Below are 27,239 nucleotides of genomic sequence, written 5' to 3' on the forward strand. Positions count from 1 at the left end.
TTTGGGAAGACACGGATTCTCTGTTCTTCGGGCCCGAGAAGCTTCTTGCTTAGGAAGCTGTTGAGTTCTTTAGTGCAGTCAAATGGGAAGCAGATGGAGAGAAGCTGATCTGAGGATTGGTCAATTATGTTGAGGGGAACGGACGGGAGGAAATGCCTCTAAACCATGGATTCAGGGCGGAGAAGGGATTAGTGAGACAAAACCAGAGACTTGCCTTTCTAGGCATTGTTGATTTGTAATTCATATGCTAAGGATATCTTCAGAGTGCTCAGGAATGCAAAAAGGAATTTGGGGTAATAATTTTAATTTTATAATTTTAAAGAGATCTTTTTTATTAATGTCTTTTAGATTTGGAGTAAACTCATTGGTGGTGATGGTGGTGATGGTGATGATAGGGACTCTAGCCTTAAACCGCTGCTCCAAGCTATTTACAGTAGGGAGTTAGTACAACCATATATTTTTTAAGCTTTTAATCTTTTGTAATAAAGAACATACAGTACTCATCTCAGAATATTAAAAAAATACATAGGGAACTTCAGCATCCTAATTTCACCAAAGCAGAATCATATGTGGATCATCATAAATCATAGTATTTGTCATTTCTCTACATGTCTTTTCCAAAATATTTCCCCCATCCTATAGCACATATGCATACACAACCTAGAGGGTCCACATTAAAGTAAACATGACCAAGGGTGATGGTTTTTGCAAGGGGAAGGAAGAAAGCAAGGAGGGGAGGGAAGGAGAGAGGGAAAGAGAGAGAAGATATTTATATCTATATCTGTATCTATCTATAGTCACATACTCAAATGCACTCAAGGTATTCAGATTCCGTGTGTTTTTAAACACATTGCGCGCTGATCGAAACACACTGGAGGGCCAAGTTCAGGCCCCTGCAAGTCCTGCTTTCATTTTCAGCTGGAGAAAGAAAAATCCAAAGGTGTGGTTGCTTGCCTAAGCTTTCCTGCTTCGTGAGTTCCTCCAGACCTATATTCTACATTATTTTCTATATCCCTATATTCTAATCTTCTACATTCCTATATTCCTAATCCTCTATTCTTTCTAGTTCTCCACGTTGCCACCCTCAGCATGTAAGGGGCAGCTAATGGTGTTGACTGTGTCCCTGACGTCAGTCTGTGAGTTACTAGCACAGGGAGAAGGGACTGTGGAGCTCTTGCTTGGGGACAGGACATTTGTGAGTTGGCTTGGGTATCGGGAGGGTCATAAGAGCAGTTTTTCTTTTCGTGAATACAAAAATTTGAGGCCTAAGCTTTCTTTTTTGCCACTTGTTATTAATATAAATTGGTTTTTAATATGCTTTTATTTTGCGATCTTTTGATGTAATACACTCATAAAAGAGATAATGTTTTAGCAGCAAATGGCCCTGTCCTGAGAGTGGCAACGGGGCAGATGTTTGTTTAGAAGGCAGTATTGCAAATGTGCGGTCTGGCTCTGGCCCTGTGAGGCTTGGAGTGCGTGAGAGTGTGAGGAGGTGGGTGGGTAGCAACAGTGGGCTACAACATATATGTGTATGTATATGTGTACATATATGTGCACACAAACACGGACACCCGTATTTTTATATCTCTGAATGTGAATGTGTATAGGTACATACACAGACATCAATATTTTTATATCTCTGAATATGAATGTGTATAGGTACATACATGTACCCGTTTAGGTATACGCACGTCTGTAGAACACTGGATCACTAGCTTTTTCCTGAACCCATTATTTTCTTATGCCTCCTCTTCTTTGCTCATGCCACTGCCCCTGTCTGGAATCCCTTTTCCTCCTTCACCTGGTTAGTGCTTGGCCTTTCAAAGTCAGTTATCACCACTGATAACTCCCTGACCACCCCATCCCTCCAGGCAGAAGCAGCAACTGTTTTCTCATTTGTATTCCTGAGGCTCATGGCTCTCACTGGCTGGCTTACGTGCCATCTTTCCCTCACATGCACACACAGCACACACGCACAGACACACTTCCAGGTGAGCACTTGCCCCATTGTAGCACAGCTACTGGATTATTTTCCTGTTCTGTGTTAGACTGTGTACACCATCAGGGAGGGAGGCACGTCTTCTTACACTCATCTGCTCACCTCTGTGCTCAGCACTGTGGGCGCTCAGCGATGCTAGCTAGCACTCTTCTCTTGCTTTCGTATCTCTGTCTTGTGATGGAGTACCCTAAAGCCAGTAATCTCTTTCCTTCCAAACTGTGACAATTCTGCCCTTTAAAGCTGGCCAGCTCCTTCTTGCCCTTCTTGCCTGGGAGAATAGTTATTGTTAGATAGATAGTCCATTCTCATTAGATTACTGTTTGCCTTGGAGCATACCCCATGGAGTCATGATGTGTAAAGCATCTCTAGTGTCTATTACCCATCTCTGATGGATGAACTGCCAACTCTTCAAGGTAACCCCCTCTCAAGTAGATATTATATACACCATGAAAATTGTATTGTACCTCTAGCCCCCTTTGTTACACTCTCTAAATTTGTGAAAATCTGTCTACCCATGTTTTTGGGATGCGGTGACACAGGCAGACCACCAGAAAGACACTTCATCTGATTGAGATGGATTCCTTGGATGATGGAACAAATGCCTTATGCATGATTTTACATCCTTGCTTTAGGTCAGGGTAGTATATACAGCATTCCAGGCAGTTCAGAACATGCTAATGTTTGGAGATTATCTGGAGAGGATTTCATAACCACTCGCTCTTACCCGTTACAGAAGCAGAGCTTCTCTGAGTCTTAGGTGAGAGTAACATCATAATTCATATAGAAAATGTGGTGCTTCACTATCACTTGTCAAACTGTATCATCCCCATTTACCTATTATAAATAATGACAGAGTCAAGAGAATGAATTCTCCGTAGAGCTGGTACTAATCAGGGTGGCAAACACTTGAGTTCCTTTAGCTGTTCCTTAGAGTTGTCTGAGTCATAGCAGAGTGCATTCCTCATGTCCTGTGTTCATTTTAAAAACGAAAGAAGATGCTTTTTTCCTATGGCAGAAGCAAAGAAGAGTTTATAAAGTATATCGAGCAATTGGTTAAAAGCACTCAGCTGCTTCTACCTCGTTTAAGCTTGAGCTTGTATGACCTGCCTAACTGAACAGCAAACAGTTCTCTGTGCCTTTGTTCATCAAATTTTCAGGGCACAGGCTGGTGGCAGTTGGCACAGACGTTTCTGGAAAAGCCAATGTCTTCAGGCTTGTAAGGCTAAAGACCAAAGTGCCAACGAGAGGTGTTTGTGTTCTCTTTTACCAAACTATTTTAAGAACCCTGTGGGCTCCACATCCTTGGAAATTGCTTACTGAAGGCAGGGAAGCCCACAGAGGCATAGGACACTCTAAAAAGAGTGCCAAGTCCTCAGTCTGCAAAACCAGCCAAATTAACTGGCCAAGATCACTTTTGCTGACAAAGGCTTATTCAGTTCTGAGGATTTTTACTAATAAACATGGCTTGTTAATGGGCTGTCTGTGATGAAGAAGCTGTACTTTATTGGCTCTTAGAACCCCTGAAGTCCATAAACACCTTTGCTCTCACTTACACTTTAGATACTGCAAAGTGCTGTCTCCCAGGGAAAATGAAACTCCTAGCAAGGTCACTTGGAGAGAACAAAGGAAATGCAGATCTTCATGGTTCCCATTTCTCTTAGACCAGATTCCTTAAGATGCTCTGCACAGCCTGGTGTGGTCCCGACCTCTGCCAAACTCTCTGGCCTCATCACTGACCCTTCCTCGTTCTCTCTGCTCTGGCCTCTGGGCAGATCTTCCGGATCCTTGCTACACAAAGCGTGCACCCAGCCAGCAGTGTTGGCCTCACCAGAGAGCTTGTCGGAAATGCAGAAGCTTGGGCCCTACCCCAGACCCAGAATTGAAATCTACAGTTTAGGGAGATTTCTAGAAGATTCCTCTAACAAATAAAGTTTGAGGAGCCCTGGTCTAATATCTCATGGCCTTTACCTAGGCTGCTTTTTCTTTCTTCTCTCCTTTTTGCTCCATCGTCTGGTGCCGCATACCTACGTAACGCCCGCTCATCCTGCACTTGGAAGCTCAAACATTCCATCTTTCCAGAAGCTTGTTCTGGCCCCCAAGACCAGATCAGGTCCTGTTGCTAAACCCTTTAGAGCAACCCATACTTTACTTCCTAAACATTTAAAATGATTTGTAATTACGTGTATGTGTGTGTGATGATTTTATTTAACTCTGTGAGGGTAAAATGGTAACTTTTGTATCTTCAGTGCTTGGTGCCTAATGGATCTTCATAATAATCGCTGAATTCAGGAACGAATGAATGCTGACTTTGATTTCCCTTTCTTTCCCCACTGCCTCTCTCTCCCCTCTGCTACGATATCTCCCCCCTGCACATTTCATCTTTTCCATTTCTGAAGGGAAGATGGGTTTATGTTCAGCCGCTGTAGTACTTATTATAAATTGCTTTGAATGGAATGTGGATGACTTCCCTGAGGATGTCTTGTTTGAAAAGTGTTGTCTAAGCCTCAAAGATTCACACTCCTCATGGCAGCAGGAGGATGCAGTGGCCGGAAGCACCTGCCAGTGACCGGGGCCACTCGCTGTGGCCGAGCTTTGAAAAGAGACTGTAATTCTCTACTCTCAGAGTTGACCTTGCCCTGAAATATGGGGAGATGTGTCCTACCTCTCCCTGCTCCAGTCTGTCCAGCTTCCCTGTAATAGGACACAGTGGGACAGCTCGTCATTTCTGTGGTCACATAATGCCGGGGCAATCCAAGTTACATGTTACCAGCCACACCGCTGCTCCTCTGACATGGGAACTTGGGACCCTCCATGCCTGAATCCTCTCACACGGCCTCTGCCTTACTTTTGGTAATTTGTGCAATTTGGCGCATTTTAGTGATAGACTGTCATTATATCTTCCCTGTCCATGGGGAGAAATTTGGCCACATCCGGGCAATAAATTGGAGAACTGAGCAATTATCGAGTGAATTAGATCAATGTGGGCAGTTTTTCTAAGCAGTGTGGGCCAAAAACCTTCGGAGTAGTTTCCAAAACTAGTCTGAAATATTGATGTAATTGCTGCAGTGTTCCATTTTGCACTGTGGTTGTACCATCACTCTGAGGACAAAAAGGTCTTGGTTTTGAACAGTCAATTGAAAAAAAAAAAGGGCTTTTCCTTAAGGGCTGGATAGCACTTGGCCACTAGGAGGGGTCTCCAACTTGCTTAGAGAAGTGGCTGGTGCTCTGACTGTGTTTGGTTAGACCATGAGGTCCGGAATCTTGGGGTTTTATGTTAGGATGAATCTGAGCAATTGTGATTTCTCTGTCAGCCTTCTATTGGAAGGTCTACTGTAATGCCATTCCCTTCAGGGTGACTCCATAAATGTACAGCTATTTGTTATAGGGGTGTCAAATTCTTGCTTCTTGAACATAGCACCAAAAGAAGGCAAAGCTGACTTTATTGCTTACTGTGGTCATCGATGATTACCTTGGTGGAGCCTTAAAATAATATCTTGGAAGGAAGAGGACAAAGGTAGGATATTTGTGAGGTTCCTCGTGGGGGTCTGCATTAAGGTGAGTTTTTAATGTAAGGACTTGATTTGGATTGGGCAATTTTCATGATATACTAGTTTAGAATTGGTGGAAACTAACGAGGTGGGAGCTTCAAGGCTTGTCCTAAAGCCTTCATGAGTCTGGTTGAGTTATCTGTGTTACTAGTTGAGTACTTTCAGTAAGTTTCTGAAATCAACAGGAGGCTTAACTTTTTGATGTTAAAAATATTGGGAATAACTGTTGTATATTTTAAATCCCGTTTCAGCCCTGTCTCATGTATTTTCAGGCCAAGCCCTGAATTTTAATCCCCGTATATATCTTTATTTTTTGTGGCTTCTAAGGTTCCTTATGCTTATTGCTTTATATAGTTTATAGTTGAAGCATCCTGTAAAGTTATTTTTCTACATAGGGAGCCACCATCTGAAAAATGAGCCTAATAGGGAAAAAGTTGGAAAGGAAATTTCATGTATGACATTTGAGCATATATAGGAAAACACACAGTTTGAAAAGAGATCAACAAATGATTTATTTATAGAGGAATTAACTGATAATAGTAGCTGCTTTTACTGAGTGTATACTCTGTGCCAGATACATACAGTGCTTTAATGTTAATTTTCAAGATTGTCCTGTAACCTAGGTGGCATTAGCCCCATTTTTTTTTTTTTTTGATGAAGCAACTGAGATTTGAGAATTTTAATAGCTTGCCTGAGGTCAAAAAGTTAATAAGAATTGAAATCCTGAACTGCCTGAGTATAAAGTCACATGTCATTCCTATCCCATCTACCCTCTCCCTGCCACCAACCAGTGTCATTTTGAGATACTATGTATGGTTGTTTGTAGACATTTGAAAGTGGGACGTGCCATTTGAATCTATGGAATGAAGAGCAACCAGATATTTTGAGGGAGTAATAATGGTGATGTGAGCATCTACAGAGAACTCCAATTTTGGTGCAAGGGATATTAATACAATGCAAATGTGAATTACATTTCCTTTCTCTGAAGTTCACAAGTCTCAGCAAGTTTAAACCCATACCAGATTCCAGCCTTGGGCCTTCAGCCTGAGTATATGTCACAATGATGGCAGAGTGAATGATGAACACGTATCTGTTACCCTCACACCAGTTGGAGGATGGAGACACTGTGAGCTATAGTGTGCATCTCTTTGCCAAGAAATTATGACTGTACAAAGAGAATGTGATAGTTGCTGGGATAGAGCCATGCTCAGTGCTTCCGCTTCCAAAGGTGGATAGAAATAAATGTTAATCTGGTGGGGCCTGTCTATTCCTTGTAATAGTCACTGATGGAGTTTAAGCATCAATCTCTTTGGAGATTATATAGAGGAATTGGGTTCAGCTAGACATGAGTTTCAGTAGTTCTGTGAATGTAAATTCATCCTCCTAGTAGAATAGAGGGACAACTGTGTAATTGCTTTTGAGCAGTTGCTTTCTCCTGTCCATCTAAGAAGCAGATACATTTAGAAATTTGAGTGAAGTTTGGAATGGGTATTGAGAGTTGGTAGAAAAACAAGCTCCATGGATTAAATCTCATCTCATCATATCTTTGCAAAGATCATTCCTTGGAATTTTTTCCTCTTGCTTTTACTCTCTTCAAGGTCTGTCACATGATGAACCTCTTTCATCTCCTAAAAGTCCCAGGAAAAATACCGATTTTACTAAGGACTGAAGAACTTTCCAACCATTCATTCTTCCATCTTTTCATCCATCACTTGTCTTCAGAGCCAGCCAGTTATTTTTTAATTTAACAGTGATTGAGTGTCTGCTGTGTGTTAGATAGTGTATTAGGTATTGAGTGCTCAAAGATGAAGGAGATTCACTTTTTCTTTCCAGACAATTACAATCTATTGACTTGGGTGTATTTATTAAAAATAAGCCCAAATCAAACCATCCTGTAACATTTTTTGTGTGTGTGCCCAGTATGTGATAATGTGCCAACTATATGCTATATATTATAAAAAGTCCAAGTGTATTGAAAAATAGAAATAATTTTACAACTCAAAGGAAACCACTGTTAATATGATTTGATATATTTGCTTCCAACCCTTTTTTTTTTCATATTTACATATAGTAATATAACTAGGTAGGATCACCTTCTGTATGCAGTTTTGCATTCTGGTTATTTTCATTTAACATATTGTGAACATATCTCTGTTTCATTAAAAAGTCATTGAGGGCTTCCCTGGTGGCGCAGTGGTTGAGAGTCCGCCTGCCGATACAGGGGACACAGGTTCGTGCCCCTGTCCGGGAAGATCCCACATGCCGCGGAGCGGTTGGGTTCGTGAGCCATGGCTGCTGAGCCTGCGCGTCCGGAGCCTGTGCTCCGCAATGGGAGAGGCCACAACAGTGAGAGGCCTGCGTATCACACACACACACACACACACACACACACAAAAGTCATTGAAAAATAACTTTTATTAGCTGCATAATATTTCATCAGTATACTATGATTTATTTAATGGTTTTTGTGGAATTAAAAATGAACCTTGTTTTCAGTTTGCACTATTATGAATAGTATAACAAACATCTTCGAAAATTAATCTTTCCTTGTTTATCTGATTATTTCCTTGGACTAAACTCATAGATGTATAATTGGTGGGTCAAGGATACAAACATTTTAAGGTGTATGTGTGTGTGTGTGTGTGTGTTGCTAAAATACCTCATATAAGTCATGTCCTAATGTCCTCTCCAGCAGTACCTAGGTGTATATCTTCCTGCACCAAAACTGTTTTTCCATTTGAGAATCTTGTTTTCATTAACGCTTTCTTCTGAAATTGAGCGTCTTTCATGTTTATTAGCCAACTGTGTTTCTTCTGTAAATTGTGCGTTTTTCTCATTTTTCTGTTCAGTGGTTAAAGTTCTATCGCAGTCTGTGTATGAAGGATAATAACCTTCTGCTGTTTACGTTAAGGTGTGTTTTTTAAAAATGCTGAAAAAAGTGCCGTGTGTGCAGTTTGATCTTAGTGTGTATGTGGCACGTTGGATAATGACAGAGTTTGCTGAAATCCCATGTCTTCTTCCAATCTTTTCTCCTCAAATCTCGATCCAGACATATTAACTAAGAAAAAAGTGAGTCAACACTGTCAGCTCCTCAGTTTAATTGGTCCAAGACTTTTCTTTGCTTACGCTCCTCTCTTCCTATCTCTGACTCCTTCGTTGTGAGACGGTGACTTGGACCTGCCTCCACACTAAAGGGAAATTACTCTTTGAGTTTCTACAGTGGCTCTTCCCTGCCTGTGGCCCTGTAGCCTCCCACCTCTCTGTCTTCTCAGGCATCCCTTTCTCTCTTGGCTCAGAGTGCGAGGGCCCCTCCTGCTTTCCAGTCCTGATCTTCCACTGGGGCTCTTGCGCCCATCCCTTCCTACCTGTCCTCCTTCTGCGTTCTGGATGTTCAGTTTCTTGTGGCCAGGCATCATGTCCTCACATCTTTGAGGACAGTGTCTTGCACGTAGGAAACAGTAAATATTTGACCCAATGACTAGTCTTACTCTCTCTGATTTGAGTATCCATGTTCTGGAAAATGAGTTCTATGATCTAGAACTTTGTACCTTCCTACCTGGGTCTTCATTTCTATTTTGAAGACAGTACATTCAGTATTCACTTACTTTCTTTCGATGATCATGGTGACGTGAAGGATTTATGATAAAGCTAAAGAGGAAGAGACTCCAACCTAAAGCATTTTTAAAGGAACCGGTGAGGAGACTTCACAGTAGCTGTGTGAAGAGGCTGGGGCATGGGGGTGGTGTGAGCTCTGACTCCTCAAGGCCTCACGGGATGACAGTAAGTCTAAGAATGCGTCTTTTTGCGGCGTAGGAGGAAGAGAAAGGAAACATTAGTGAATGTTAAAGGAATAGCCTATTTTTTTTGAATTTTATTTATTTTTATACAACAGGTTCTTATTGGTTATCTATTTTATACATATTAGTGTATGTATGTCAATTCCAACCTCCCAATTCATCCCACTACCACTACCAACCCGCCGCTTTCCCCCCACAGTGTCCATACGTTTGTTCTGTACAAGAAATATTCCATTTTGTCAGTAAAATAGAATAAAATGTGAGTGTTACAGTATCTTAGAATATTTCCTGAACTTTTTCATCTTTTTGTCCATTATTACCTAGAGAAATTAATTAAAAAAAAAAACTGGTATCTATGGGTCTGCTACTGTCTTTGTCCCTTTCCTTGTTTCTGCTTCATAGCTCCCCCCCACCCCCTTTACTCTTCCATCCCTTGTCCTTTCCCTCATGCTTCCATTTTCCCTGTCATTTCCCATCCTCCTTAAGCTGCCCCTCTTCCATTCACATCAGTATCTCGATACAGCAGCCTGTTTTAGTAAAGTAGCATAATTCATTTTCATTGCTAGCTTGGTCTCTCCTCAAATAACCGTCACAGAGTTCTGTACTGCTAGATATTCACAAAATATCCTTTGAATGAATTGATTGCACATTTTGGCACCTTTTAGATGTCATTCGAATGTTCAGTTTGGAGGGTGGCAGTGCTTTTGTGGTCCTGTGAATGGCTTCAATTACCACCATTCCCTTTGAGTGGAATTTTAAATGGTACCACTTGTTTAGTGTAAGCAGCAACGTATTTACATCACAGGCAGCACGGTCCTCCCAAAGATAGGAGGATGCCTGACCACAAACACACAGGGGAAGAATGGGAATGCATACATTCGACCTTGTCTTCTAAAGCCCATCTCTGAGCCTACACTGAGTCACAGCAGTGAATCATCCTTTCTAAACCCACCTAAGTTCTCTAGCTGTGGTTCAGAAGAGCCAGCTGGAAATATATATCAAGCAGACTTTGCTCTTTGGAAAGGGGACAGGCTTCCAGGATCAGGGTGAACCTACTGTGTAAGGAGCACCATGAAATGTACAAACAACCTGGACTTACATCGAGTGTCAAACGCATCTATCACATAATTCTATGTGCTTCTTTTTGCTCTAGTGCCTTTCTTCTGTTCTCCGTGATACACGTAACAGAATCAGATAATGTGATCATGATTAACAGTATTATGTTCCAGATGTTCTGTGCGAGGACTTTGGAAACCTCTGAATATTGCTGGAGTTAAACAAAAGAAAAAAAACCCCTATACTCACAGTGAATAAAAAGAAAGGCCATAGTTTGTCCATGACGTTCTTTTAGTGGGAGGGAAAGGTACCAGTTTCATTTTTGGTCAGAGTAAATTTATAATGTAGTCAAACATCAATAAAATCAGTTATTCATTATGAAGGAGTATCCTGGGCTTATACTTTAAGCACTAAAATTCAATAATAGAAGTTACATTTTAATTTCAAAATGAGTATGAAAAATTACCCTCACCACATCATTAATACTGATCCATATCTTAATTTTTTTCATGCCTTAATTTGACAAAATGAGTTTTTCATACACTTACACATTTTTGTTGTGGAGCTGTGTTGATGCTAGGGTGCTTTTTCCTCACTGATCCGGGTTGAGGAATGTGATTGGTAGGTGACAGGAGTGACTGGTCTTGACAGTGGTGGGAAATATGTTTCTTTTCAGTTTCAAGCTCAAGAGAAGGAAAGGGAGGGAACTCCTGAGAATTTTTGGTTTTGTTATTAGGTTTTCAGTATCCATAATATTCATAAACAATGGACACAGCTGTCTTTAATAACTCAGCCCGCTAAGTGCCAGAAAAACATCAGGCTGGAAGAGGGTTTTTTCCAACACAAAAATGTTCGTATATTGAAGGAAGATTTCGTTTATAATCAAACTGGATGTTGACCCTAAACTTCTATCTCTAAGTAAAATCGTTTGACCAAGCACTAGGAAAAGTGCAATGAAGTTTTTGGTATTTTTTTAAAGTTTTGCTTTTGCTACTACACTATATTGTTCTGAGTGGTTTTAGGCATGCAGATGGGTTCTATATCCCCTAGGGGGCATTGTTGTGGGCCAAAGGCCACCGGTCTTGGTGTGAGGAGACCTGGGGTGCTGCCCTGTTTCTGTCACTGGCTTGTTACGTGACCTGGAATCTCCCCAGTAACCTGAGACTCAGTTTCCCCATAAGTAAAACAAGGACTTCTTAGAGCCTTCCCAGTTCTATAATTTCATAATTACCCAACTCAGAAAAGGCCTTTATTTTCCCAGGAAGCAAGTTATAGGACAGACTTGAAATACCAGTTAATAGAAATTATTTTTTTCTAATATACTAATAGATTATCATCACCACATTTTAAAATTTACTTCTTTAAAAAATTAATTTTTAATTAATACACAGTAAAATTCACCCTTTGGCATACCTATCTATGAGTTTTGACAAATGCACAATGATGAACATTTTTAAATAGTTAATATTATTATAAATTACATAAAAAATGCAAAAAGTCTTTACCTATTATTCTAGCTATGCCACAACTTATTAAAAAACTCTGAAGAGAAGCTATTTTTGACTCTTTGACCGTAAAGCTTCTCTGCAATATTAAGACATGTCTGGTGCCTCCAAAATGTCTATAGAACGAGGAGCAAGAGACTCTCATCCATTTTGGATCACATGAAGTTCTTTGCTCCTGAAATGGACTTGCGGGTTTTGATTATACAACAATGATTAGAGGCAGAGGAATCTTTTCTTTTTCACCCCAAGGCAAGGGTAAGGCGGTAAACTCAGCTGGCAGTGAGAGTCAGGAAGAGAACTCCAGCTGCAGGGTTCCTCACTTACGTTGATGAATGGGTCGGGCTTAGTGTGTCTGCAATTATTATACAATCTTAGATTCATAGCTCAGAGATGGAAAGTCATTCCAGTAGCTTGACGTGCCTCCGTATTAGTATAAACCCAGGCAGTGGGAGATTGATGGTTTTCTGGAAGAGTTTTGAGGTTCTCTAAGAAGAGAGCGTGTCCCCTGGCCTTTTCAGCAGCATTTGTTCCTCGAGGCCTGTGCAGATGTGAGGGTGTTGCTTCCTTCTCCATGTTAACCCTTATTGCTTCCCCATTCCAAGCGTTGTCCAAATGTTGGTACAGAAGAGGCCTGAGTTTGCCAAGGGGGTCGGGTAGCCATGACCAGAGCATTAATAGAGTCAGGGGCCAACCGTGGGTTCTGTATATCTTACTTGGGATCTGGCCAGTGGGCCCTGGTGGAAGGGCATGGTCTTTGCAGTCAGTGGGGCAGGGATTTAATTCAGCTCTGCTCCTCCGTCAATGAATACACTAGACCTCACTTTCTTCATTCATAAAATGGGGAATTACTTCTTGGCAAAATATACTCAGGAACCTTATGTTTTCTTCCTCCATCTCTAGTACGCTTGCTCTAGAAAACAGGACCTACAAAGCTATTCCATGCATGAAGAGTTTAATGCAAAACAAAAAGGATACAGGTTCCTTGCTTCTTGTTGTAGAAATGAAATAGAAGATTTCAGAGAAACCTTGGAGCTTTGGAGCCAAAACACCCCACCCCCATTTTTTTCTTTTTTAAGTTAAAGAAGTCCCAGGCTTTGAGGACTTCATGAGATGATTCGTGCAAAGTGCCCTGCCTAGTAACCAGTAGATGCCTTCCCTTTCCTGCAGGGCGGAGTAATTTTTAGTTATAGTCCTTTCAGTGGTAACCTGTTTGAATTTAGGACAGTCATTTGTATGTCAAACCTAAACATTTTTTTAAAAGTCTTTATTGAATTTGTTACAATATTGCTTCTGTTTTATATATATATATTTTTTGTGTGTAAAAACTTTATAAAGTACACTTTTATTTTCCTCTTATATCTTTTTTTTACATCTTTATTGGAGTATAATTGCTTTACAATGGTGTGTTAGTTTCTGCTTTATAACAAAGTGAATCAGTTATACATATACATATGTTCCCATATCTCTTCCCTCTTGCGTCTCCCTCCCTCCCACCCTCCCACTCTCCCTATCCCACCCCTCCAGGCGAGCTGATATCCCTGTGATATGCGGCTGCTTCCCACTAGCTATCTACCTTACGTTTGGTAGTGTATATATGTCCATGCCTCTCTCGCTTTGTCACAGCTTACCCTTCCCCCTCCCCATATCCTCAAGTCCGTTCTCTAGTAGGTCTGTGTCTTTATTCCTGTCTTACCCCTAGGTTCTTAATGACATTTTTTTTTCTTAAATTTCATATATATGTGTTAGCATACTGTATTTGTCTTTCTCTTTCTGACTTACTTCACTCTGTATGACAGACTCTGTTTTATATTTTGGTTTTTTGGCCCTGAGGCATGTGGAATCTTAGCTCCCCTACCAGGGATTGAACCTACACCCCCTGCATTGGAAGGCGAAGTCTTAACCACTGGACTGCCAGGGAAGTCCCAAACCTAAACATTTTAAATTAGTTTCCTGGATTGGTTTTCTGAGGAGAAACCTACCAGGTAGCTCCTTCGTGTCTGATTATTGCCCTTCACACAGTCGGCTACATGAGGAAGCTGCCTCTTTGCCTTCAAATTCCAGGGCCTTTCTTTTTGTCCATTGGGAGACAGTATTTTGCAGTCTGAGTCATTCTTTCTCTTCACTTAAGGAGCTGCCACCCTTTATCTGTTGCTTCTTTATAATGGGAAGGTCTAAGCACTGTTCTAGTAACACTCTAACCCTGCTCTGTCCAAGGGAAGTATAATGTGAGCCACATATGCAATTTAATAAAAAAATAAAAACTGCAAACATTTTAATTTTCTAGTAGCCACATTAAAAGAAGTAAGAAAGAAACAGGTAAAGAGATTTTAATACTACACTTTATTTAACCCATTGTATCCAAAATATTATCATTTAAATATATAAGCATTATAAAAATATTAATGGGCCATTTTACATTCTTTTTTCATACGAAGGCTTCAACGTCCGGTGTGTATTTCATACTTACAGTACCCCTTGTTTCAGGTTAACCACATTTCAGTTACTCAGTAGTCCATGTGGCTAGTGGCTACCACGTCGGACATCGTAGGTCTAATCAGTGCTGCCAGGTCAGGAGGGAGCATATCCCACATTCACATTCACGGGACCTTTCCTCCTGCCTACTACTACCACATGCCACATTCACATTCAATGTGTGGTCTGCCCGGTGGATATTGTGTCAAGAAAGAAGGCTGAAAGTGAAGTCGTTAATTACCAGTCAGAGTAATCCTTTCTAAGGGTTTGCCTCCCTCTCCTCTGAATCCTCCAATGGCATCCCTTCTTTTTGGAGTGAAAGCCAGAGCTCCCTCCCAACCTTATCTTCCAAGACTCTCCCTCACATAAATCTTTCCAGGCACACTGGGCTCCTTGCAATTCCTTGAACATGCCAGGCACACACTCACTTCAGCTTTTTTGTATTTGTAGAAAGCTCTGCCTGGACTGTTCTTCCGCAGATGCCTATGCCTGGCTCCTTTTCCTCCTTCGAGGCTTTGCTCAAATGTCAAACATTCTTTAGTGAGGTCTTTCATAACCCATCAATACTATCTAAAATGGTGACTCTATTTTGCTACCAGCTCCCTCTGCCACCTGACACTCCTTCTCAAACCAGCCTTGTTTATTTTTTCCATAGCTTTTGTATCGCCATCTGATATGCTTGCTTTTTCCCCTCTGTGTTTCTCTTTTCTTGCTATCTTCCCCCTGCCCTGGTAGAATATAAGCATCATTAGGGCAGGGACATTGTTTTGTTCATGGCTGTATCCCCAATACCTAAAACAGAGTTTAGCACATAGTAGGCACTCAAGAATTATTTGCTGAATGGATGAATGAATGAACAATACCAAACATTTGATCATTCTAAGAATTCAGAATTCTAACCGGTATTTACCGACAGTTGATTAACATTTGTGAAAGTTCTGACTACTGCCCTGCCCAAGATTTATGGAGTTATCTTGCTTAATTTGGAAAACACAATCAAATTGTTTATGCATTTGGAAGACCCACTGATAAATGAGCCCTTGTGTTGCTGTCCAGGTCAGCTCGACCCCACTGGGAGTCTGGCCAGTGTCCTCAAACACAAGCACTGATCACTTTTCAATGGTGACTTGTGGGAATGTCAGAACAGATTCAGATCCATTAGTTCTTGAATGCTTTCCCTTCTTTGGAAGTAGATATTTAGGAATTCTCAAAATTTGGGAACTCTGGACTTGAATATTTAATGGGGCAGGTTGGATTACCTCCTCTGTCTTTACAAATCCACAAAGCCTCCCAACAGACCTCTCCCGTTCAGTTTTAGCAGAGTCCTTGAGAACATCATGAACATGTGGACAGGGTCAAGGCTGAATGGTAAGAGGGGTTGCTGTTGTTGGCAGGATGCACGTGGGGAGCAGTGCTTACCATGGGCTTGTGCAGCCAGACAGTGTGATATGATCCTCCGGCTGCCAAGAGCCTGGCAGACGTCAGAGTCTGATGCAGCGGCTGCCCAGCTCTTCAGAGGAGAGGCCAGTCTAATTTAGAAGCCAAACAACTTTCTTTTGTCTTACTTGTTTTCTCTCCAAGAAGGTGAAGTTTTGAAGGCCTCAGCAGGAGGGAAGTCTCTGGTGTCAGAGGGGCTCTCTCAGGAATTTGAGACTCATAATGTGGAGGTTAGCAAGGAACTCTCACCATCTCTTTCCTCTCTGCCATCCTGCTCTCAGTCCCCGAACATAAAATTGGCAATGACTGTAAATATATTTCACACTGTCATTCTTTCTAACAATAGAGCGGCCTCTTACCATCCTCTTACATGTTCCCAGAGAGAAAATAAAATTGTTGTCAGCAGCTTAAGAGTCAAAACTCAAGGTGGAAGTTTCTAGGAGATGAGTCTCTCTTTTTTTTTAATTTATTTAATTTATTTATTTTTGGCTGCGATGGGTCTCCGTTGCTGCACGCAGGCTTTCTCTAGTTGTGGCAAGCGGGGTCTACTCTTTGTCGCGGTGCGTGGGCTTCTCATTCTGGTAGCTTCTCCTGTTGTGGAGCACGGGCTCTAGGCACACGGGCTTCAGTAGTTGTGGCACGCGGGCTTCAGTAGTTGTGGCACGCGGGCTCAGTAGTTGTGGCTCGCAGGCTCCAGAGCGCAGGCTCAGTAGTTGTGGCGCATGGACTTAGTTGATCCGCGGCATGTGGGATCTTCCCAGAGCAGGGCTCGAACCCATGTCTCCTGCATTGACAGGCGGATTCTTAACCACTGTTCCACCAGGGGAGCCCGATGAGTCTCTTTTTGACTTCGAGTTCACCTGGGTTCACAGTGGGTTTTGTGGACTCAGAACATGCCGTCTGGTGAATGAGAACTTAGAATTCTAAGTCAGGAAGGTCTTGTGGTTAGTTTGAAGTTTGGTAAGATAGTTTTGGATTAAAACCAACAACCTAAAACTTTAACAAGATATGTCTTCTCCCCATAAAAAAGAATCAACTATACGAAGGTTTGTTCTTGAGCCTTATTTTTATTATGTAGTAATTTTTATACTTCCAAATTTTTATTAATGTGAAAAAGATTTTTCTGTACTTACTGGTTTAAACTATTCCAGTATTTGCAAAAGATATAGTTTGACAAGAACTTCCAAGTTCCTTCAGAGAGAGTATATTTTGCCTGAAATCAGTTTCCCCTTTCTCTGAAAGAGCCTTTCCTTCTGGAACCTTCATTCCAGACTTTATAGTCAAGATGAGAAGATGATATTCAGTCTGTTGACTGCTTAGTTCCTGGCCTGCCCACAATCCTCATTGAATGAAACCAAATGTGTTTTAAAGGCTGATGTTAAACTATACGTAAACCTGGGGCTTCGGGGTGATGAAAAGACATGATTGGTGGTGGGGAAGGAGGCCACAGAGAAACCATTTTATTCTCAGTTGTTGTTTTTTTTCACTTTTCCTCTATTTACTTCTTCCAAATATCCCTTTGGTTTCTCCCGCTTCCTCAGAACTTCAAAGGTAACCATGGTTGGAAGTGAATTGGAGACCTCCACAAACCCTCTAGTGGAGCGGGTCATATTCAGAACTTCATGATCAAGATCTGTGAGAGTTTTGTATATGTCTGTCACTAATTGGTTAATAACTGTGTTCATTTTTGTGATCTACTAAATGACCATTTGTAATGCTTTTCTGTAACAAACCCATATATCTCATAATACTCACATGTTGAGCACCCAGGTGGAGAAGTGTCGGTGGAAAAGAGGTTTAGGGACAGTTTGATCAAGTTATATTTGAAAGGAAACTGTGTGGCTCAAATATCCCCAGTCTCTAGTGCCCTTGCAACTCTGGCACATTTCAATGCAGGAGGGGAAAACATCCATCCATTTATTCACTCATTTGTGTATTAAAAATTTTTATTGCATACCCTCTAGAACTGAGAGCCTGGCTGGGAGTATAACAGTGAACTACAAAGATAAAATTGCCCACCCTCATGAGGATTACATTCCAGTGGGGAGGTAGGCAACAACCAGGAGAAATAAATGAAAATATGTATGTTAGCAGGTGAAAAGTGCTAAGGAAAAAGCGCAAATCAGAGAAGGGGAGAAAAACATTTTGGATAGGGTGGATAGTGATTTTAAATAATGGGATGAAGAAAGGGCTCACCATTGCCACACTAGAGCACTGGACCTCAAACCCTACTATGCTTGCAGCTAATGAATACTCATATCCGTTTAATGAAAGGAAGAACTGACAGCTAAGAAATCCCCAGAGATTTGTATAGACCAAATAATGAATTTTAGTGCATGTAAATATATGAATTTCACATTGCTTATCTGTTTTGGAACTGAGAACTGACCCTTTGAGTTATGGCCATTTTAAGGCCTGGTGTTCTGTGATTTTTTTTGAGAAATTACTGATGCAGATGAATTTTGGATGAACAGGCTTTTGATAGCTTTCCTCCCCATGTTTGCACAAAAATAGAGAAATAGCACCACCATTCTAAAAACAAACCTGCCATCTTAAGTAATAGTTGAAACATCACCTATGTAGTACTCTACTCAAAAATGTTTAACCTGAACCTTGTCATGAGGAACTATCAGACAAATTCATATTTAGTTCTGGTCTACATTCATAAAAAATGTCAGTGTTCTGAAGGAAAAAAGAAATTTCGGCAGCGGTTCTAGATTAAAGTAGATGAGAGAGACATGAAAACTAAATGCAATACATGATCATGGACTGGATCCTGGATTGGAAAAAAAATACTCTAAAAGACATTATTAGGAAAACTTAGGAGATTTGAAGATAGACTGTATATTAGATGATACTATTGCATTAATATTAAATTCCCTGAGTGTGATAGTTAACTTGTGGTTATAATGGAAAAAGGAAAGTGTTCTTAGGCCTGGGAGGTACCTACTTAAATTAGAGTGTCTACATATGAGTCTTACGTGGTTAAAAAAAAAAATTAAATAGTTCTCTCTCTTGCTAAAAATATTGCAAAATGATAAAAACTGGTACTTCTAGGTGAAGGGCATGTAGGTGTTCATTGTACTATTTTTGCAACTTTCCTGAAGGTTTGAAAATTTTCAAAAATTGAATGTTGGGGAAAGAATAGAAAGTGGTTGCAAAGGCATTCTTGTCATCCAATCAGCCAACCCATTTCACCATTAGTATGATGTCAGCTGTTAATATTTTGTAGATACCTTCATCAAGCTGAGGAAATTCTCTTCTGTTTCTAGTTCATTGAGTGTTTTAACATGAAGAGGTGTTGGATTTTGTCAAACGTATCTTCTGCATCTATTGTGATGATCATGTGGTTTTGGTTCTTTGTTGTATTAATATGGTGTGTTATATTGATGGATTTTCATGTTAAACCAACCAACCTTGCATTTCTGGGATAAATCTCACTTGGTGTATAATCTTTTTTATATGTTGCTAGATTCAATTTTCTATGTTTTGTTGAAGATTTTTGAGTCTATATTTGTAAGACATATGGGTCTATAGTTTTCTTTCCTTGTGATGTCTTTGGTTTTTTATCAGGATCGTACTAGCTTCATAGAATGAGTTGGAAAATATTCCCTCCTATTTTTTGAAAGAACTTTGTGGAAAGTTTGTGTCAGTTCTTCTTTAAACATTGGGTAGAATTCAACAGTGAAGCCGTCTGGGCCTGGTCTTTTCTTGGTGGGAAGAGTTTTGATTACTAATTCAATTTCTTTACTTGTTATAAGTCTATTCATATTTTTTATTTTTTCTTTAGTCAGTCAGTAGTTTGTGTATGTCTAAGAATTTGACCATTTCACGTAGATCATCTAGGTTGTTGGCAAATAATTGTTCATAGTATTCCCTTGTAATTTTTTTTTTTCCTTTCTGTAAGGTCAGTATGATGTCCTCACTTTTATTCTTGATTTTTGTAATTTGAGTCTTCTCTCTATTTTTCCTGTTTAATCTAGCAAATAGTGTGTCAATTTTGTTGAACTTTTTAAAGAAGCTACTTTTGGTTTTATTGAATTCTTTTATCTTTATTTTATTTATTTCCATTCTCAGCTTTATTTTCTTTCTTTTGATTGCTTTGGGTTTAATTGCTCTTCTTTTCCTAATTTCTTAAGGTGGAAGTTTAGATTATTGATTTGAGACCTTTCATCTTTTTTAATATAGGTGTTTACAGGTATAAAATTTTCTTTCAGCTCTGCTTTAGAGAAACTCCCATAAATTTTGGTATGTTGTATTTCTATTTTCATTTACCTTGAAGCATTTTCTCATTTTTCTTGTTGTTTCTTCTTTGACTGACTGGTTTTAGCAGTGTGTTGTTTAATTTCCATGTATCTTTAAATTTCCAAAATTTTCTTCTGTATGGTTTCCACTTTTATTCCATTGTGATTAGAGAACATATTTTTATGATTTCAGTCTTTTAAAATCTCTTGAGACTTGTTTTGTGACATGACATGTGATCTATCCTGAAGAACTTAAAATGTGCATTTGAGAAAGAGTGTGTATCCTGCTCTTTTGGGGTGGAGTGTTTATATACATCTGTTAGGTATAGTTGACTTATAGTGTGGTTCAAGTCTTCTTTTTTCTTGTTGATACTCTGCTTAGGTATTCTATCTATTATTGAAAGTAGGGTAATGAAGTCTCCAACTATTGTTGCTGAATTATCTGTTTCTTCAATTCTTTTAGTTTTTGCTTCATGTATTTTGGACCCCTTGTTAAGTGCATTTATTTTATAATCATTATGTCTTGACCCTCTTACCATTATAAAATGTCCTTCTTTATCTCTAGTAACAATTTTTATTTTAAAGTCATTTTTGTCTGATATTAGTATAGTCCCTGCTGCTCTCTTTTACTTACTGTTTGCATAGTATGACTTTTTCTGTCTTTTTCCTTTTCACTTATTTGTGTCTTTGAATCTAAAATTTGTCTCTTGTAGACAGTACATAGTTGGATCATGCTTTTCTTTCTAATCTATTCTATCAGTCTCTGAGTTTTGATTGGAATGTTTAGTCCATTTACATTTAATGCAATTTCTAATAAGATAGCATATATGTCTGCTATTTTTTTCTTTGTTTTCTGTATGTCTTATATCTTTTTTGTTCCTTGGTTCTGCCATTAACTACCTTCTTTTTTGTTAAATAGATATATTCTAGCATACCATTTAAATTCTCATTTTGTTTTATTTACTATATATATTTTTAGTCATTTTCTTAGTGGTTGTTGTCCTGGAGATATTAATTAACATATTAACTTATAAAATATCTAGTTCAGAATAATACCAACTTAATTTTAATAGTATATAAAAACTTTCTTCCATAAAGCTGTTTCTCTCTTCCTTTCTACTATCATTGTAATATAAGTTATATTTTTATAAGTTATAAGCCTATCAACACAGGTTTACTGTATTATTTTATACAGTTTCTTTAAATAATATAGGAATAAAAGGAATGAGAGACAAATATACACTTACACTGTTTTTTATATTTACCTATTAGTTAATTTTAATGTTGACCTTCATTTCTTCATGTGGATTTGATTAGTGTCTTCATTTCAGCCTGAAGTACTCCCTTTAGTATTTCTTATAGAGCAGGTCTGCTAGCAGTGTATTCCCTGAATTTTTATTTATTTGAGAATGTCTTGATTTCTCCTTTGTTTTGAAGAGTTGTTTTGCTGCATGTCGAATTTTTGGTTAACAGTGTTTGCCTTTCACCACTTGGAATATGTTTCTGGCCTCAGTGGTTCTGATGGGAAATCAGCTGTTTATTTTATTGATGATCCCCTGTATGTGATGAGTCACTTTTCTTTTGCTGCAGTCAAGAGTCTCCCTTTGTCTTTGTCTTTCCGTAGTCTGACTATGATATGTCTGGTTGTGGATTTCTTCAAGCTTGTCCTACTTGGAGTTTGTTGAACTTTTTGAATGTGTAGATTAATGTTTCTCATCAAATTTGAGAAGTTGTTGGCCATTATTTTTTCTCATATTTTCTTCTGCCCCATTCTCTGTTTTCTTATTTTTTTTTTTGGACTCCCATTATTTGTATGGTGTCCCATATATCTTTGAGACTTTGTTTATTTTTCTTTATTCTTTTTTCTTTTTGTTCTGCAGACTGGTTATCAATTGATCTGTCTTCAAGTATACTGATTCTTTTTTCTGCCAGGTCAGGTCTGCTGTTGAGCCTTTGTAATGAATTTTAAAATTCTGATTATATTTTGCTTTCCAATTCCACTATTTCTATTTGGTTCCTATTTTTTTTTTTTTACAATTTTTCTTTACTGATGCTCTCTCTTTAAAGGGACAGCATTTTTATACTTTTCTGTTTCTTTAGACATGTTTTCTTTTAGTTCTTCGAACATATTTATATTAGCTGAATTAAGTGTGCCTAGTAAGTACAACCTCTGGGCTTTGGCAAGGAAAATTTCTGTTACTTGCTTTATGTGCATATGTGTGTATAGGTCATACTTTCCTGTTTCTTTGAACATCTCACACTGTTGTTGTTGTTGAAAACTGGACAGTTAAAATAATGTAGGATAACAACTCTGGAAATCAGATTCCCCCTTCCCTAGGGTTTGTTTTTGCTGTTTGTTTTTGTGTTTATTGTTGCTTTTTATTTATTTGGTGACTGTTGGACTAATTCTGTAAAGTCTGTATTCTTTGTCATGTGTGGCCACTGAATCTCTGCTTAGTTACTTTAGTAACCAGCTAATGACTGAGTAGAGATTTTCTTTAATGTCTTGTATTAGTATGTCTTCCAACCTCTGCCAAGGGACTCTGTGTGTGTGTTGGGGAATGCTTTCAACACTCTAGCAAGAAGTTTACAACACCACCTTATCCTCCACTTCCTGATGGAGCAGAGGCTCATGGTCAGCCAGACTGAGAGATGTGGACCTTCTCAGGTATTTCCTGGGGATGTATACCTGGTCTTGCACATATGTGTGGCCTTTGGATTCCCAGGATACTATAGGATCTTCTCAAAGCTCCATATAGATATCCATTCCTCAGCTTTTCCTTTTAAGATTTTTGGTCAGTATCTTGTTAACCCCAACTAGTAATGCTGCTTCAGGCAGTTACTATGTTAAACAATCACTACTGATAATTTTTAAACAAATGCCTTGGGGATAGAATAGAATGAGCTCTTAGGTGGAGATAAATAAAGACAGATTCTGAGAGTGAAGCTTTTTACTTTTTTACTAAGCTGCCAGGCAGATGAAATAGTGACAGATACTCTGGGATGAGATGATTGGGGAACTCCAAACTCATTCTTCTTGCTGTAGTGGCTGCTAGGCAACTGTAGTTGTGAAGCTATTGGTTTTCAAGGCTACTGTAGAGCTGGTTAGAGAGGAACAAGATCAGTGTAAGTTAAAATTAAAGCTTGCTGTTCTTATTGTAATTCGAGTATTGTTCCTTAATAAATACTCCTTAGATTGTTGTAAACCTTTAATCTACAGAGCTCTGAAAATGTTGATTTTGATAATTTTTGTTGGTGTTCTTATTGCTTTATGGAGGAGTGGATTTTCATAAGTCCTCACTCCACCATTCTAGAATCTGTAAACTCTCCAGGATCATTTTATGTTACTTTTGCATTTTATTTTATCAATTCATTTTATTTAAGTACTAGGACAGTCCTTGAGGTTAAATCTTTTGTTGTGTCCTCAAGTTTTTACCTAAGATAATAAATTTTTAGAAATATGATTGTTAGATCAAAATATGTTAATATTCTTACATTTTTTGTTATGCTTTGCCAGTTTGTGTTTCACAAAGACTCTCTCAATGCACACTTTGGCCATTAGTATATGTAAAGGTGTATTATTTTCCTGCATGCTTAGCAACTCTAGATATTGTAATATATGCATTATTTTCCTATCATGAAGTTAGAAAATACAAAGTTCTAATTGACCTTTTAAAAAAATTTAAATAAACTATAGTAACAAACAACTAGGATAGTGGCCAAAAATAAATCTAAATAAATAATTTTTTCCTGAAATAATCATCATATTCTTTTCTGTTCAAAAATACGTTCACAATACTGTTTTCACTTTAAGTGCCTTAGAAAAATATAGATAAAATATGACATTTTTAAATATTGAGAGAAATCTTGGTTTATGTCTTCTTATTTAAGGATTAAGTTTTACAGTGTGTGAGTGAATCCCTAAGATCATCATGTATTTTTGGCTCGGTTTCACTGGAAATGAGGTACCTTATTAAACTCTGTCATTTGCCAAGGAAAAGAGGAGGAATAATGATAAAACCATAAAGCTGTGCATATGCAAACAGCGAGTGAACTTTAATGAGTACTCCAGATACTGACATTGCTAGTCTGTGATATTCTCTTCGGGTGAAGCTACTGCTGCTGGGAGCAGGAGGTGCTTTTTAGGAAGGGTCACTGACATTTCATGCTTAACTAGCAATAGGGTAGATTTGACAGATGGACATCACTTAGTCACCAGGAGTTCCCAGGAAATGTGTGATGATGTTGGTGTATTATTTGGAAACAGTGATGTTTTTTGGACACCTGTACTTTGTAATTTCTCTCTTCTTCTTTTGCAATTGGAGAGAAGTTCATGAATTTGGTAATCATAGGTTGACCTTTAGTGCAAATTAGCACATTAACAAAGAAACCAATTTATGTTTTATGTGATCGTTCCTTTGCATTAGAAATCGAGAACAGGCCAGAAAGAGGGAGATTTGAGAAGCATATCAGGCTCGTCCACCTGTTTCAGAGTGGGCCGAGGCACTTCTCTGCCAAGGCACCTTCTCTATACAATGTTCTGAGAATATATTTTTATGGTTAGGTCAGAATTCAATGAATGGCAATTAAATCTTGCCCTCCCATATCTAATTCACTATATTCCTTAATACAAATAAAATAAGATAAAATCATAGAACCTTAGCCTTGGAAAGGGCATTGAGATAATCTAGTGATCCTGGGCAAGTTGCTTAATCATAGATGAGTTTTCTTATCCACGAAATGAGGGAACTGTAGTACTCAGTAATTCTCAACCCTTTTTATGCTCTGCTTTTAAGAAGGTTAGAAACTTTATGCACATTTTATTAAAATTAAATTTTTAATTTTATTTCTTTTGCATAGGTTTCATATGCACATGTACATTCCTAAGATACAAGGTGGTAAATGGTGGAAACGAAATCTCCCACCCACCCCTGTCACTCAATCTCTTAGTTTTCTCTGGAGGTAACCACCGTTACCGGGTTTTTATGTATTCCTCACAAATAATCTATGAATTTACAGCCATAAACATATTCATTTCCATTTACATACTCATATTATCCTTACAAGTGGTAGTATTTTATATATTCTGTTCTATGTTACTTTTTTCACTTAATTATATATCTTGTATATTGTTCCAAATCAATGTATTTAAGAGTTGCCTCATTATTATAAATGGTGGCATATTATGGCATTTATAGATATAGGATAATTTACTCATGGGTATAGGGTAGTTTATTTATGAATGTAAGTATATTTCCAATATTTCCAATATTTTGCTTTTCTAAGCAATGATATAAGTAATATATATTTGTAGCTATTTCATTTCAACATGTGAAAATATTTCTTTAGGATAAATTCCTAGAACCAGAGTTGGTGGTACTGCCAAACTGCTCTCCATGAGAGCTGTAGTGATTTTCACCTCCACTAACAGTGTGTGGGTGTGCCTGTTGGTTCATACCTCGCCAAAAGAGTATTTTTATTGCTTTATTTTGCCAATATGGTTGGTGAAAAATATTATTTCATTGTAGTTTTAATATGATTTTCTCTTACTACGAGTGCAGTTTGGTATGTTTTTATGTACTGAAATTCATCACAAGAAACCACTGAGCAGAAGCGAGAAGAACTACAATCCTGCAGCCTGTGGAACAAAAACCACATTCACAGAAAGATAGACAAGATGAAAAGGCAGAGTTTTATGTACCAGATGAAGGAACAAGATAAAACCTCAGAAAAACAACTAAATGAAGTGGAGATAGGCAACCTTCCAGAAAAAGAATTCAGAATAATGATAGTGAAGATGATCCAGAACCTCGGAAAAAAAATGGAGGCAAAGATCAAGAAGATGCAAGAAATGATTAACAAAGACCTAGAAGAATTAAAGAACAAACAAACAGAGATGAACAATACAATAACTGAAATGAAAACTACACTGGAAGGAATCAATAGCAGAATAACTGAGGTAGAAGAATGGATAAGTGACCTGGAAGACAAAACAGTGGAATACACTGCTGTGGAATAGAATAAAGAAAAAAGAATGAAAAGAAATGAAGACAGCCTAAGAGATCTCTGGGACAACATTAAATAAAACAACATTTGCATTATAGGGGTCCCAGAAGGAGAAGAGAGAGAGAAAGGACCTGAGAAAATATTTGAAGAGATTATAGTCGAAAACTTCCCTAACGTGGGAAAGGAAGTAGCGACCCAAGTCCAAGAAGCGCAGTGAGTCCCATACAGGATAAACCCAGGGAAAAACACGCCGAGACACATAGTAATCAAATTGGCAAAAATTAAAGACAAAGAAAAGTTATTGAAAGCAGCAAGGGAAAAACGACAAATAACATACAAGGGAACACCCATAAGGCTAACAGCTGATTTCTCAGCAGAAACGCTACAAGCCAGAAGGGAGTGGCATGATATACTTAAAGTGATGAAAGGGAGGAACCTACAACCAAGATTACTCTACCCGGCAATGATCTCATTCAGATTCGATGGAGAAATCGAAAGCTTTACAGACAAGCAAAAGCTAAGAGATTTCAGCACCACCAAACCAGCTGTACAGGAAATGCTAAAGGAACTTCTCTTAGTGGGAAACACAAGAGAAGAAAAGGACCTACAAAAACAAACCCAAAACAATTAAGAAAATGGTCAGAGGAACATACATATCGATAATTACCTTAAACGTGAATGAATTAAATGCTCCAACCAAAAGACACAGGCTTGCTGAATGGATACAAAAACAAGACCCATATATATGCTGCCTACAAGAGACCCACTTCAGACCTAGGGACACATATAGACTGAAAGTGAGGGGATGGAAAAAGTTATTCCATGCAAATGGAAATCAAAAGAAAGCTGGAGTAGCAATACTCATATCAGATAAAATAGACATTAAAATAAAGAATGCTACAAGAGACAAGGAAGGATGCTACATAATGATCAAGGGATCAATCCACGAAGAAGATATAACAATTATAAATACATATGCACCCACCGTAGGAGCACCTAAATACATAAGGCAACTGCTAACAGCTGTAAAAGAGGAAATCGACAGTAACACAATAATAGTGGGGGACTTTAACACTTCACACCAATGGACAGATCATCCAAAATGAAAATAATTATGGAAACAGAAGCTTTAAATGACACAATAGACCAGATAGATTTAATTGATATTTATAGGA

The 27,239-nt window shown here is 38.7% G+C and overlaps 1 protein-coding gene across 2 annotated transcripts in view; it reads left to right on the forward strand.

Annotated features, from left to right (window-relative positions):
* The window catches only part of BMPER (BMP binding endothelial regulator), a 265,901-nt gene that overhangs the window by 77,982 nt on the left and 160,680 nt on the right, over positions 1-27,239 (forward strand). The gene's annotated exons all lie outside the window — the stretch shown is intronic.

The sequence above is a fragment of the Tursiops truncatus genome, chromosome 9 (genome assembly GCF_011762595.2).
Source record: "Tursiops truncatus isolate mTurTru1 chromosome 9, mTurTru1.mat.Y, whole genome shotgun sequence".
Lineage (NCBI taxonomy): Eukaryota > Metazoa > Chordata > Mammalia > Artiodactyla > Delphinidae > Tursiops > Tursiops truncatus.